The sequence below is a fragment of the Schistocerca americana genome, chromosome X (genome assembly GCF_021461395.2).
Source record: "Schistocerca americana isolate TAMUIC-IGC-003095 chromosome X, iqSchAmer2.1, whole genome shotgun sequence".
In the NCBI taxonomy this organism is placed as follows: domain Eukaryota; kingdom Metazoa; phylum Arthropoda; class Insecta; order Orthoptera; family Acrididae; genus Schistocerca; species Schistocerca americana.
Window position 1 is genome coordinate 732303418 of NC_060130.1, and position 16148 is coordinate 732319565.

A 16148-nucleotide genomic window follows, 5' to 3' on the forward strand; every position below is an offset into this window, starting at 1 on the left:
CTCGATTACAGCACACTGCTTCTCATGCATCGGCGTAGTTACGTTGCCCACTGCTATGTTACGCGCTACAGTTCGGAGCCGTCTAGCGGCAGAGAGCTGCAAATATGTAGACACGAAGAAAGATGTAGAATGTCGATACAATTTGTTTTATTTAAAAATCTGTAACAAATGTCACATAAAAAATTCGGAGGCATTACTTCTCTGAACGCACTCGTAGAACACAACACGTACAGCTCTACGCTTCACAATACTAATGCGTCGATCTACATCAATAATCAGTGTTTGGCAGTGCAATCGTCTTGGCTGTCGTTCTTTACAGAGCCTTCAAAATTTCTTCACAGAACGGCAGATGTTCCTCATACAGACAACATTGAAATTTGTCCAGGCCGTTGGATATACTGGACATAATCGGTACTTTTCCTGATGGATAAGCTAGTTTCTATGACGCAGTCAGTGGACCACGTTGAAGGCTCATAAGAAAAGTGTGACCAATTAGTCCATTGACCGTTAAGATGCAGTACAACCCTTGTGTTATCGAAAACAATATGAGAATAAGTGCTAACAGAAAGTGTCACCTTCCCTGATCTTCCAGTACAGGGTTTCTACAGAAATTCTTGTCTTCCTGTAGTACTCCTGCCATCATGACTTGAAGTCTAGTATTTCAGTAGCAGCAACCTCTCTAACAATAAATTTATCTGGTTTCGAACGTGTATCAATCACCTCTGTGACGCCATCCACAGTAAATAATCAGCCAGGTTTACATAATTTCCCTTTTATAATGCAGAAATGCCTAATGCACGGTAAAAACTGTGTCCTTTCACTGGAAAGCAATGTTGAATTTTGTTGACTCTCCCAATATGTGTTAGGTACAATAGAAATCTGCCGATAGTGTGGTCCTTATTCTGAGCTCAACAATTATCTGAGAATAGTCAAAGTTCGGTGTATTCTTGCGGCATATCTTTATATAATCATTTGTAAATTAGCACACGTCACTTGTACTCTTCTTGACCGCACCCTCAAGGCAGAAATATTCTGTGCTTATGCCAGTCTTCATACTGTGTATGCAAAATGCATTGGCAGCGGAGTGCGAATGGAAATTATTACATAATATGCAGCATCATCGATGTTGCTATCTAAGTCTTATTTTCAAAGTGGCACGAGTCACGACTGATGCCTCTTTAATTTTAAAAGAGCATGAGTCATTGACTGGTGCCACTACAAAAATAATATTGTTTTTCAGAATCCTATAGTAGTACATTAACTGACCGTCTGGTAACCCTCCAATATCAATTTCTTCAGTTACAGATGTAGAATCTGCAGGAAAAACAAACTCAAAACCACCAAATTACGGGCTGATTCCCTTTTAAAAATCGGCGAACCAGTGATGGTGCAAAACGTGTTTTGAGCAGATCGGTTACATAAGTCTTCACAGTTACCTATCTTCTCAATAAGCTCGTAGGACCTGCTGAAAGCTATCACATGAGCGCACGGCCCATCACAGAACTTCTGCGAATGCTTCAGAGTTGAAATAATCGAGTCTGCATTGCATGCTTCATCCGGTACGTTCATTATGTCCTGTGGTACGGAACGTAGCTAAATTACATGCCCTTTGCAGCCCTAAAGCTTCTCCTCTTCATTCACTTGGTTTATGAAAGGTACAGCGGCAGCAGCTGTGCTATGTTTGTGTAACCAGTTCCTGTTTTTGTGTTCTCTATAGCCCGAGCGAGCGAAGTATATGCCTTGCGCAACTACGGCGTATTTTCGAACAAAACGTTATTATAGCGAGCAGGGTGGTCGGTTGCTCTGAATAATTACAGCTGTGTTCACTAGACCGGGGAAGGTGTGAGGCAACGCTAGATGTCACGATTAGTTCCAGGTGTCATGAGATGCGTCTCTAACTGGCAAAAACAATTCTTCGCATTTGGTTGGAGTTTTGCGGTAACTATAAAGTTACGGCGTTGAAAAACCTCTGTTTAAAACAAACAAAAGACAACACAAGAAGATGATTTAGAAGTTAGTACGCCACGACTTATACACTGGGAGATGTCACCTACTGACCGTATCTCCCATAAAATAAAAACTTATTACACTTTAAAAAGTATAAATACAGAGTTGTAGGGGTATAAATGCAGTTATTTTTATTGGTCACTGAGACCAGTGTACTGAACAACATTACATCAGCAATTACTTTATTTGCAGGATAATAATTATAGCTATTAGAAGTAGCATCTTTTTAGGTTGGTTAGTGGGAATGAACAGCCTAGTGAGTACAGATTACCTATTGGGAACAGATCGAAGAAAGACGTAAGTAACTAGAAGTATCAGAAATGAGAATATCGAGAAACTTAACATAAAAATTGGTGATCATGAAATAGATGAAGTTCTAAAATTCTGCTACCTAGCAGCATAGTGATCCATAACGGTAAGGGCAAAGAGGACATAAGAAGCAGATTAGCACTGGGAGAAAGAGCATTCTTAACCAAGAGAAGTCTACTGTTATCCAATATAGATCTTAATTTGAGGGATAAATTTCTGAAAATGTACGTTTGCAGCCCAGCTTTATATGGCAGTAAACATGGACCGTCGGAAAACCGGAACAGAAGAGTATCGAAGCATTTGAGATGTGATGCTACAGAAGAATGTTGAAAATTATATAGACTTATAAGGTAAGGAATGAGGAGGTTCTCCTCAGAAATGGCGAGAAAAGTGATCTTCTGGGAACATCTGTTAAGACATCAGGGAATAACTTGCGCGGTACTAGAAGGAGCCGTAGAGGGTAAAAACCGTAGAGAAAAACAGAGACCGCAAGTAATTGACGAGATAGGTTGCAAGAGCTACTCTGAGAGAGCCGCGCAGGGTAGCCGTGCGGCCTGAGGTGCTTTGACACGGCTCGCGCGCCTCCCCCCGTCGGAGGTTCGAGTCCTCCCTCGGGCATGGGTGTGTGTGTTGTCCTAAGCATACTTTAGTTTACGTTAGATTAAGTAGGGTATAAACCTAGGGACCGATGACCTCAGCAGTCTGGTCCCTTAGGAACTTACTACCACCTGTAAGTCAATACTGACAGGCGTAGTCCTCTTAGTGCTGCAGCTACGACCGTGCCGAAAATATCACGTAGTAAATTATGTGACGTGTTTGCGAGAAGACTGTTACGTGCAGAGAAAAAACAACAAACGCACAAACATATTAAGGTAGTAATGATGACAGTATCTGCCCTTATGCCTCTACCGCTCTGTATAGATGAAATGGACAATTACCTTATTGCAGGGCAGAGATAGTACTACGGCTGACGATTGAAAATTGTGATAGAAGTTCAATGACCAAGAAGTTCTGTCTACTAGCGTTAGAACGCTTTCGAAGACGCAGGTTGATGCTGGTGATGATGATGGTGGTGGTGGTGGTGATGCTTGTGAGTTAAGGGCGCCCAATATCGCAGTTATGAACACTCTTACTAACACTCTCCAAAATATTCGGTCTTTATAATTTATACCATAATATCTTCATTAAAATCCTATTCACTCAATGCCACTCAACCTCGCCATGCATGCCTACAACCATACTCTCATACACAAGGCTTGGCTCTGGCGATATAACTTTTTTATGTACTGTAAATTATAAATGCTGTAACAGACGGGACTAGCTCAGTAAGTCAGAACACTGTAGCCTTGTTACGACTTGCACAAAAAAATGGATGGGCCAACTAACTAGAAAATGCGCTAAGATTCCTATCTAACATTTTAGACTGAGGGTAAGGAACAACGCAGAGCCTTAAAACCCCCATCGTTGTCTAAAAGAGTACTCAGACCAGGTAGTAAACTAGTCTCTGTCCTCTTACCACGACGCAAAACGCTTTCATTTAACATGTGACGTGCAGAAAAATGTTAACTACAGGCACTGCACAAGTGTCGGTCCTCTTATTACTGGAGTAACCGGTGTGACAAAAATTCCTGCCTAAAGACTGGAAAAATGTCAAAGGTCATACCAGTGAAAAACAATGGAAATAAAACAAATCTCCGAAATTACTGATTCATCTCATTAACATCGATTTCTACTTGGATTTTGAAACTTAAATTCTTTTTACAACATTTCGAGGTGCCTGAAACAAAACGGACTGTTGACACATAACCAGCAAGGTTTAGATCATATCGTTCTTGTTGAACACAACAGGCAATTTGCATAATGTAACAAGTGTTATCGACAGGGATCGCAAGCTTAATTTTATTAACTTTAAAAACACATAGGATGTTGGTCATCCAGTGACTAAAATATTAATTTACTTTTATCCGAATCAGTGTAAACCAACGTTTATATGAAACTTCTGACTGATTAAAATTGTGTGCTGGAGCGAGGCTGGAACTCGGGACCTCTGCCTTTCGCGGGCACGTGCTCTATCGACTTTTTCGCTTTTAACAGTAATTAGAGTGCTCAGCTTCGAACCGGTGGAGACAGGTGGGCAGTGGTTGAAACCCCGAGACTTGGCCACGATGCCCCCCCCCCCCTTCCTGTCCCGGAACCACGCCCCGACGCTTTTTTTGCGGGGGGGGGGGGGGGGGGGGACAGAAACAGGAAGCAGGTTAAACACAATAGGCCTATCTTTATTCGTACAAGTATAAATACAACATAAAGGGCGTCTTTCTAATGAAACCAACATTAGACACTACACTCGAACAAAGTGTGCAAACGTCTTTATTAACAAGGTGTGGGGGAAAAAAGAAAAGAAAAAACCTGAAAGTAAGCTAAGAGGAGTGACGCTATAGACAAATAGGGACGAGTGGGCAGGGGCAAGGTTAGACTTGCACGCATCCTCCTGCTTGGCAAATGGGGCGTGGGGGCAGCGTGGGCAAGGGTCAACATGCGAGGCCTGGCCACGGTGTCCCCGGCACCACTACCGGGCAGAAGCACAAAAAAGGAGGGCAGAAGCCAAGGAGGAGGGGACACTATAGTTGGGCTAATGACTGACTTGGTGTGGTGTAGTGCACAAAAGAAAGGGGCACGTGTCCATGCACCTACCCCCCAATGGCTTACAATATAGAAATGCAGCGAGAGGACTCTCAGTCAGACGACAGCAGGGGGGAGGTGGGGAGGGGGGGGGGGGAGTGCAGTCCGCGTGTGTCGCCATCCAGCTGAGCAAAGGTGACGTAAGGATCGCACGAAGGTAATAGGCGAAAAAGGTGTGGTAGCGCGGTCGGTGCTCGATTTCATTGTGGGCGGTTTGTAAGTACTGCCAGAAGTCAAGGGGTGTTTTATCGCCATCAGCATACAGGTAAGTGATCGTCCATCCTTTGACCCATACAGCTGCATGATTTTTAGTGGCGGGGAAATGAATATTCTCTGGATGGATACAAGTCCATAACTCAATCGAGTCCGACGGAGGGCGGAGGTAGCAGGCAACGAAGTGTCTACCCAGTTTCCAGACGTGACTGGTGGCAGCACAAGTCAGGTGGTGGGCATCGTCGTACACGAGGTGGCAGACTGTATGAAGCGGAATGTACGACAGTCCTATTACGTGAAGATATTGATTTGTGGCGAATTTTCCATATGCAACATGGTACCATGTTGCCTGGACGATGGAGGGAAGGAAACGCTGGTGGATACGACGCCAAACCGTGGGCCACAGAGTCGATGGATGTCTGACTCCGATGTTGTTGAGGGATAGGCATCGGAGGCGTGTGCTCGGTATGTGAGTGTCACTGTAACTATAGTCAACAATGAAATCAGAAACGTGCGCCAGATGGTGAGTGATGTGACCTGCTGGCACTGGCGGAGAAATGGTCGTGGGCATAAGAGTGTCCAGTTAGCTGCGCGTAAGGGAGGTGGCCCCATTCCACTGCTTGTGCATGGTGGTCACATACATAGACGTAGGTCGGAGTCGCACATTGACAAGGCCGAGACCCCCTGGAGGCTGCGTCCAATAGCTGTTGGCAGTGAGAGTACCTGTGCGATGTGGACCATCTAGGACGCCACATGTTGATTGAGATATTCGACACGTTGTGGAATCGAGTTGGCGGAGGAGATTTTGTCGCACTGCAGTGCGGATAATTTGAAGACTACGCCAAAAATGGATGACAGTCGAGCGGCGCAAGTGGAGGCAAAAATGATACCAAGGTATCGTAAGTTCTGTGCCCACGGGGAAGTGGGGGGGGGGGGGGGGGGGGGGGAGCGGGTTGCTACATCGTCGTGTGATAGGCCGCATCCGCGTCCAATGAGCATCGTCGAGGATTTAGTCATTTTCATGGTAGTTCAGGCATACGTTGATATCAAATGAAGTTGCATCAACTGTGTTTCGGTCCGCGAGTGGACTAAGAGGAGGAAGTCGTCACACACGCACGACAACGAAAAGTGTGCAGTCGCTAAGTGAGACCAGAGAGAGGGGTCGTCAGGCTCGTGATGGATGGCTGCAGAGCTATAGCATACAGGAGGCCTAGTGTCGAAAATGGACAACCTTGCCTTATGGAGCGGTGTGGAGTCACTGGTCCCGCAACACGGCCGTTGACCTGAATGAGTGATTCGGCGCTGCGGTACAGGTAACAGTGAAGGGTGTGGAAAACCCGTTCAGTCCATTACTGAGAATAGAAAATGATTCCGCACCTTGTTGAATGCGCTGTCAGAATGTATGACAACCAACACGGTTCGGAATGTGCACGCCACTGCCAGTGTGATCAAACCGCGATGTTCCCCTGTGACCGTTTGTATTAACTGACACCCGGAGTTGTCTTTTCTGCGGACGGAATGCAAGGGAGTACCTTGCGGCAACGCTTCGCCGGTAGTCGTGCATAAATTTTATAGTCTGCTTTAAGCAGAATTATGGGCAGTAATGTGCTGCCGTCGCTCCCGGTGTCCGTTTGTGGATAGGGATAATAATTCCCCTGACTAAGGCTGACGGTACAGCGTTGTCCGTCAACAGTTCATGAAACATTGTTGTCCACCGTGATGCCATTGGCGCAAGGAAGGCATGATAAAATTCTATCGGCAATCCGTCGACGCCAGCTGACTTATTCTAAGCAAAATTATTGATTTGATCGTGGACCTCGTCGCACTGGCGCCGTCAGCTCGTCCTCCTCGTCACCGGCGAGAGCGCGTGTGACGTGTGGTAACACAACCCCCTTATCACGGATGTTGGAAGGCTCTGCCTGGTACATTGTGCGGTAGTCGTCTACAAAGGCATTGACGATTACGGCCTGACAAGTGACGTGCTGAGCGCGGTAGGTGTAGATCTCGTTGATGTATCATCGTCGTCGTTGTTTCCCATTGGAGGCGATACGATGAATGGTGGGGTGTTCCTGTGCCGCCGAATCTTGACGTCTGGTCCTCACCAACGACCCCCTGCATCTTTAATCCTTCTGCGTTCCGTCTGGGTTTCAGAGTGGCCTGCTGGGAGTTCAAGTCACTAAGAACAGTGGCCCTCACCAACGCCCCCCTGCAGCCTTAATCCTTCTGCGTTCCGTCTGGGTTTCAGAGTGGGCTGCTGGGAGTCCAAGTCACTGAGAACAGTGGTCCTCACCAACGCCCCCCTGCAGCCTTAATCCTTCTGCGTTCCATCCGGGTTTCAGAGTGGGCTGCTGGGAGTCCAAGTCACTGAGAACAGTGGCCCTCACCAACGCCCCCCCCCCCCCTGCAGCCTTAATCCTTCTGCAGTCCGTCTGGATTTCAGAGTGGGCTGCTGGAAGTCCAAGTCACTGAGAACAGTGGTCCTCACCAACGCCCCCCTGTAGCCTTAATCCTTCTGCGTTCCGTCCGGGTTTTAGAGTGGGCTGCTGGGAGTGCAAGTCACTGAGAATGCCGTATAAATAGTCGGTAGTCTGCCAGTGCCACACAGCTGCTTCCTTGCCGTACTGAATCAAGGTGCGTCGAAAGGGAGATTTCGCACATTCCAACCATCAACTCAAGGTTGTGCAGTATTGAGGCAAGTGACGTTCACAGGTGACCCATGTCTCGATAACGCGTTGAAGACATTTGTGATCGTAGAGGTGTTTAAGTTCCACAGTGCACGAGTGCACCAGACCACTTGTTGTGAGAGGATAGTGTTGCAGATATAGGCACAGTGGTCTGAAAAGCTCAAGAGCCAAAGTTATACACTTTTAGAGTGCAGATGTGAATTCCCGAGAAGAGTAAATCCTGTCAAGGCGGCTCGCGAAGTGACCTGTCTGGTAAGCGCGTCCAGGTGCGTCGCTGTGCCAAACTTCCCAACTGTCGCGAAGCAAAAGATCATGGACGACATAGCGCAGTTCTTGACAACTATTGTACTGGGGCATTTGATGATCACCCGCCAAGCAAGTAATGTTCACAGTGCCAAAAAAATAAAGGGGCGATTTCTCCTGAGTAGAAACGAGCTCCGCCATGTCTATGGGCGGAGCCTGACAGAGCGTAAATGTTGACAGTATGCGATCCCATGACAGTGATCGCCATGCCTCTGGTGGGTGGGAGGTATGTGACATCAGAAACTAGAATGCCCTTGCGGGCATAGATGGTCACGCCAAGTCCAGGTGATCACCAGGTTAGGAATAAGTGCTATAACCCGCGACGTCCAGAAGTGTGGCTGAGTGTACTTCCTGTTGTAGTGCGGTGTCGACGTCTGATGCCAATATCATCTCTCGCAACAGTTGAATTTTCACTCGGCAGGTAATTTTATTAGTGTTTATCGTAGCTATTTGGTACGTTTGGAGTCGAGCCCCACCTTGGAAGGGAACTCCATCAGTGGGGGTGAAGAGGGGCGAGGCAGTGACTAGCCGTGTGGTACTCCATCTGATGCCGTTGGCGTCGGCAGAACTAGGTGTCCGTCTGGGCTAACTCAGTCCGCAGCCTGTTGTTCGGGTCATCGTCGAGGTCGTCAGTCGCCGCCATCGAGGATTCTGTCGCTGTGGCGTTCATATGTTCCTTCTCGTCCGTAGGAGCGGAGGACGTCTCGGTGGCAGTTGTAACGGTGGAGTCCGTCGGTTCAGGTGCACCTGGGCGAGCCGGCGAAGTAGGGACTGGCACAGCCAGATCCCGCGTCGCTTTGTCGTCATTCTTGTCGTCGTGCAGGATCTCCGACGCCTCGTCGGGCCGGATGGCCTCTGAACCCTCAGGGAGAGATGAGTTCTCTCGTTCAGGGACCACACGACACCTCGTTTTGCGCTGTTTAGGTGAACGTTGTTTGCATAACCATCCACCTATTTCGGAAAACCGGAGGGGCACTGGCATGTGGTCTTATTGACGACGGACGGCGGGAGGAGAAGAAAGCGCCGATGCGTAGGTGATCGGTAAAATCGTCGTCGGAGTCGGAGGCACCACTGTAGCGGCCGGCTATTGAGTAATGCTACGTTGAAGACACTCAGACCTGGGGTGGCCTCCTTTGCCGCAGCCGGAACAGGTCTTGGGTTGGCCGTCGTATGTAACGACCGCGCGGCACTCGCTGATTTGCAGATAAGATACCACGTGGCAAAGGAGATCGATGGTGATCTGTCGTAGACTGTTAAGAACGGTGTACGTTTGGAACTGCGCCCATCGTTCAGCAGTGTAACTATATACAAAGCCATAGGGGCGTAAAGCCGCGATAGCGTCTTCCGCGAGGAGCTCGAATGGTAATTCGAAAACTTGACCGCACTGACATTGCCATCGTCGTGGCAGAACCGTAGTCCTTGTTTGGTGTCATGGACTATTCGTTCGCACTCCGCGTCATCGACAACTTGGACGTACACCGTACTGCATAAGGCGAACAAACGGATGCCTTAAAGTGTCGGAATCTGGGATCTTATCTACGTCACATAGGAAGCGTTCCACTACCAAAGTCTTTGGTCAGGTGAAATCACTGCAGATGGTGGACCGTAGTGTGGATTTTCGAAAACTGTTGGCGATTGTTCTAGCACATGTAAGCGACACCTAAGTGACGGCCGCTCAAAACTGACAACGAGTGCGTGCACTCCATAGGTGTAAAGACACAGCACATCAGCACTGCACAGCTGCCAAAGGCAGACTGCCGACTGAGCTACACAAGCACGACTAACGATCCGTCCTCACAACTGCACTTCCGCTAGTACCTCGTCCCCTATCTTTCAGCCTTCACAGTAGTTCGGTAGAGCACTTGTCAGCCCCGAGTTCGAGTGTCGATCCAGCACACAGGAAGTTCCATACCAGCCCACATTCAGCTGCGGAGTTAAAATTTCATTCTGGAGCATTTATATGATTTACAAAAATAAACTGACAAAGCCTGAGTGAATGTCTACTCTCATCCACGGTCAGACAATCCAGCACCTCACAGTGCTCCTGAAACCTGCCTTATATGTGTCAACTGACGACAAAATACTGCGCTACAGAATAGGCACTGTCAGCTAGGTGCAACCAATGGATGGCCGCAAGCAACACTGCCACTGAAAGTGCATAACGATTTAATGCTTCTGCTGTGAACATAGTGTTGTTTTAGAACAACATTGTCAATGAAAGGGTTAAATGTTTAATGCACATAAGGCTTTTTCTTTATTGTGATTCCATTCCCATACGACAGCGGCACAATCCACAGCTCTTCAGCCGAGTGGCACTACAAAAAATAAAAAGAGGAAACCATACATAAAAAGGGGCGGAAAAAAGGATATAAAAACATAGTAAATGGAGATAATGAAAGTTAAAATATACACTGACGCAGGAATGTTCATTGGGGGACAGTTTAAAAAAGTCGACATATAGTTAAAAGAACACAGTTGGCGTTTTGTGGGACTCTTAAAATACACTGGAGTCGCACACACCAGTTAAAAGTCGGCCACAGTACAAAAACAAACAGAACGAGAGGCACTTAAAAAACCACTATAAACCATGGAGCACACACGAAGAATGAAAACTGCCGGGAGCCTGCCAAGGGATTGGGGGCCTGAGAGGAGGGAAAAGAAGTTAAGAAGAAGGTGCAGTGGGGGAGGGGGACTGGAGGGGGTGGGAGGAAAAGGAAAAAAGGGGGGTCGGGGGCTGCACCAAGAGGCAGGAGATGGGTGGGATGGGAGATGGAAGGCAAGTCAGGAGGAAGCACAGAGACACAGAAGGGGAGCATGGGAAAGGGAGAGGGGTGGAGGAGGGATGAAAAACACTCAGGGGAAGGGAAGAGGAAGGGAGAGGGAGCCCTGAGGAGTAGGAGGTGGAAGGTGGAGTCAGAGTTGGTAGGAGGGGTAGAGATCAGGGCGAAGCTCATCATTGGGTTGGAGTGGGTGCTGGAAGTTGCATTGCGAAAGGAGGTGGAGGGTGTGGAGATGGAGAGAGGGCAGGACACAACGCTAAAGGTGCGGCAACAGACTGGTGGTAGAGAGGATAGAAGACACCACATGGAGGGGAGAATGAGTCGGCGGACGACGTACAGGGTGCACATGCGTTCGAGGAAAAGAAGATGTGGGAAGGGCATGAGGTTGTAGAGGATCTGCGTGAGGGACGGAAGACGAATATGGAAGGTGAGGTCGAGGGCATGGCGTTCTAGGATTTGGAGGGCTTTATAAAAATCTGGAAGGAGCAGAAATCCGAGCAATACTGGCATAACAAAGGATGGGGCAGATCAGGGATTTGTAGATGTGAAGAATGGTGGAGGGATGCAGTCCCAATGTCCAGCTGGACAGGAGTTTCTGAAGGCACAGTCTGTTGTGCGCTTTGTGTTCGATCGTAAGGAAATGGGGAGTCCAGGTGAGGTGATGGTCGAGGGTGAAGCCAAGGTATTTCGGGGTAGGAGTGAGGTGGATAGGACGACCATAGATGGTGAGGTAAAAATCGTGGAGCCAGAAGGAGTAGGTGGTTCGACCTATGATGACTGCCTGTAGAGGTTTTGTCCTTGACATTCCTTGTATATGGCAACCATTTCACTCTGACATAAAGTGAAGCCCAGACACTTGACACAATCTTCAAAAACAGAGAACGGTGTCCCTCATTTGAAATTACGAGCGCATGCTGAAAAGTAATGCCTCGGAATTTGTATTTTAAAACTCGTAAACCTTTTTAAATATATCAAACGTCACTAACATTCTAGTTCTTTATTCTTCATGTCTATATATTTGCAGCCCTCTGCCGCCAGAGAACTCCGAATTGTAGCGTGTAACATGGCGGTGTATAGTGCAACTATCTCGATGCGTGATAAACAGTGTGCTGTAATCGAGTTTCATATTCGAAGAATTCGTCCACACCTGGGGCAGCCTCTTCTTCAGCATGGCAAAGCCAAACCACGCACTAGCGCTGCAACATCTCCAACAATCCGACGCTTTGGGTTCACCGTCATCGGTCATCCGTCTCAGAGTCCAGACTTTGTTCCATCCGATTTGACTATATTGGTAAATAAATATTTAAACATGAAGAAGAAAGATGTAGAATGTAAATAACGTTTGTTATATTTAAAAAGCTTGAAGAGTCTTCACGAAAAACATTCGGAGGCAATACTTTTCAGCACGCCCTCGTACATTACAAAATCTGATGAGAATGGTTAAAACCAAAACGAACTATTTCCTCCAAAAATAAATTAAAGCCGCTACTCTCTACCCACTTCTGCTATATCGCAATATTGATTTCCAATATGCGGGCAGTTATTGCAAGCCTAGAGCTGGAGAAGAAAACAGTGAAATCATAGACAAGTAGTGAGGACTGTATGGGTACCTCACACTCGACGTTATTTCGTTGGTTGATATTGAAAGTACTGTTACACTTAAAACAGAGCCTTCAGGATTGATTGATCTGCTCAAACCAACCAGGCACTAGACAGGACATGCCAACGGCATTGCTACATCTTCCACCTGTTCCCGTCAGGTCACCGGGCGTGGCCGATACTTGGATGGGCGACCATCCGGGTACGTCAAGCGCTAATGGAAATGGTGGTGAAAAGTTCCTAATTAGCATACTTTGCGCCAATGTCCTGGATTCAGTTTCAAACCTATTCGCAATGTCTCGTGGAATGGAGACATGTGACACTGATGATGACCATCCGTCGTGTTCAGAGGGGCACAGAACATCTACTCCTTCAGAATTTTTCACATCTTCTAAGCATGCAATAAGCCCATCTATCTTGTTTTCCAACTCTCAAATGCTCTGATGAAAAATTAATTTTATTTTCCTGGAAACTGTTGTGTATTATGGTCTTGTATTGCCCGAATTTCTTTCAATATTCATTGTCTATAATTTGACTCTAACCTAAAAAATGTGCCCCTCTGATTCCAATACTCTCAGGAATTTTATCTTGTGTGCTTGTGGCCCCCTTACACTTTCTGCAAGGTGCTTAGCTAACCTTTCCTTATCCCCACTTAGGTGCAGGCCTTGATTAGTGTATCCCCATGTCCCAATCGCATCAACAGGCACGGCACAGGTATGAGACTTTGTTTCAGTCAAAAACAACTTGCTCAGTTCTTTGTTCACACGGCTGACAGCACGTTAACCCAGGGCTGCTCATGTCGCTGCAAAACTTTATATCTTTAATGATATATTCTAAGTTGCTTGCTAGGCAGTTTCCTGCTCCTCCTACAATAAGCACATTAACCTCGCCGTCAATATCTCTTCACATGGCCCCTATGTTCTCTGTCGCGTAGCTAAGCTTAGCGAATTGGTTGCTAACCAGAATTTGAAATGCCATTTCTGAGGTTCCCTCCGTTTGCCTATTATTCGTCATCTTCACCTAGCTCCCATTATTGTCTCTTTCCCCCATCAACTTATCTATTTCAAAATATGCCATTTGTAATTCTGCTGGGAAGGCGTAAATCATTTTCCCGTGTTCCACGATTTTCTTGTCTCGACTACATAACGTACAACTCTAAGGAATAGCCTCATATAACACCTTTTTAGCTTCCCCACTGCATCCCCCCCCCCCCCCAAAAAAAACGCCACCCTACAGTCCTGACAGGTTTCCCCAATAGCAATTAATCAACAGCAACAAACGTACACTTTTGTCACATATGACGCTCCTGTTACAGTAAAATAAAAATCACTACACCACACTTAAACTGTAGTTAAGTAATAGTCAGTGAAACTTACCTTTCAGTGAGTTGTGCGGCTAAGATCCAGGCGTCAAGCAGACGTAAAACAACACGATCGAAGTTCGTTGAACGTAGGTAGTACTAGATACGAAGTGAATAAAAACTGTAAAAGCACGATATTTACCAATAACACTCTTAAACCGACGTTATCAGGAAATTATTATCTGCCGGGGCCTGGTTTCACCCTCTCCCTTCTCTCATCATTCAACGCTAACATGACACCACACTAAACACACACCCATTACAGTCATCTACGCGTATCATATACATTTAACACACAAATCTCACACTTCCAGAAGAAAAGGTGCCAGAGAGAGCCAGGGGTAGGAAAAACCTTTCCAATTAGGCTGTTTAACCTGCCGTTCGGTGTCTCCCAGCCAATCATCTCATACTACTTCATCACTTTTAGTGGACAGAACGTCGTCAATGCGGCATCTGAAATAGTGTTTAGGTAGGGAGGCTGCATGGATATGGCAAGTCAACTACGGAATCTCTATTTGTAGATTTCCCGTAAGATGCCGTGCCTCCATACAGTATCTTACGCTATTTCAGAGACAAGGAAGACGCTTACTAGGTGTTGTCTAGGCACAAGAACCTTCTGCATGGCTGACTACGGTAGAGTCAGGTTGCCAGTGACTTAGTTAGAACTATACCGGTTTCCAAATTATAGCGGTAGCGACTAACTAGCGTCTCGGTTTATTGAACTCAGGTTACTCGTAGGTTCATCCTTCGTTACATACCTAGTAAACGTAGAACAGCGAAAATTACTTGGGAAAGGACGGTCCTTCACTTAAATTGTGAGTGATAGTTATGGTTATATAGACATTAAGAAAGACATTTCACAAGTGTGAAACTGTTCATTTTAATATTATTCTCTATTTAAATCTCCTCGACAAAATGTTATTTCTCAATTGCCACCAGTAGCCTCGACACGTTTGTGTTCCTTGTCTGCAACACCAGCTACTAGCTACTTCACCATTTTGTTCTGAGTTGTTAATTACCAGGTAGCTCCTCATCTCTCATTCGAAAGCAAAATATTTGCCAGTGGTACCCTCATCGCCAGGCATGTATACTCTGGGACATATACTTAGCGCAGAAGCATCTTATTGGAGGTAATAGTGAGTACTTGAAACAATGGAAGAGAAGTAGGACTCACATCCTTAGGTTTTCTGTAGTTACCCTAATCCTCCCAGGACGATTCGGCCAGGAGCCCACACCCTGTTTCCTTACCTAGCCTTGCCCAACTGATCTAGATGTCCATGTTTAATTTGCGATATATTTCAACAAGTCTTGGAAACTTTGCCCAGAAGAGAAACTCACCTGGAAAGACCAGCATAGTAATTGAGGTCAGCTGAAACTGAAGGAGATCAAGCTAGAACACTCGCTGTACTTCCAGAAGGTGTTTTTGGCACACGTAGAGTACTTGTTTTTAGAATTACGTTTCTTTTAATATTTTCGAATCACCAGTTGGATGAATTTAGATACTTCACGCGAGAGAAGAAGTCAGTCTAGCAGAAAAATAGCTATTTTATCGGAGAAATTTGTTCCGAACCTACTTCTGTATTACCGATAAAATATATTCACTGTTTCACTAACTAACAACTCTAAAAATGTTGTGTACGTAACAGATTCTCTTCGCTGTGACTGCTGAAATTAATACGAAAATCAGAATTTTCCTTTTACGCATTACAATTTTAGTGGAGCAGTTCCTGATTGAGGGTGATGTAGATTGCTCCAAACAGCCATTAACGCTCGCCAAACAAGAGATGTCCGTAAATCTGTAGCGGAAGAAGCGCCTTGAATGGGCAATAAAATCTGTAATGGCTGGAACTGCGTTTCCAGTTGCGTTCTCCAATTCCCCACTGCATAATATTTCGTGACCTACTGAGGAACAATGACACTAGAACTTAGATTCCTGGATTTGCTACAATTTGAACAGAAAGTGAGAATTGTAAGTTTTTCAGTATCACTTCACCTTATTTACACTACTGGCCATTAAAATTGCTACACCACGAAGAAGACGTGCTACAGACGCAAAATTTAACCGACAGGAACAAGGTGCTGTGAGACGCAAACGATTAGCTTTTCAGAGCATTCACACAAGGTTGGCGCCGTTGGCGACACCTACAACGTGCTGACATGAGGAAAGTTTCTAACCGATTTCTCACACACAAACAGCAGTTGACCGGCGTTTCC

General features: G+C 46.2%; 1 protein-coding gene across 1 annotated transcript in view; it reads left to right on the plus strand.

The window, feature by feature from the left end:
- Positions 1 to 16148, plus strand: part of LOC124556288 (stAR-related lipid transfer protein 13) — a 667281-nt gene that overhangs the window by 555212 nt on the left and 95921 nt on the right. The gene's annotated exons all lie outside the window — the stretch shown is intronic.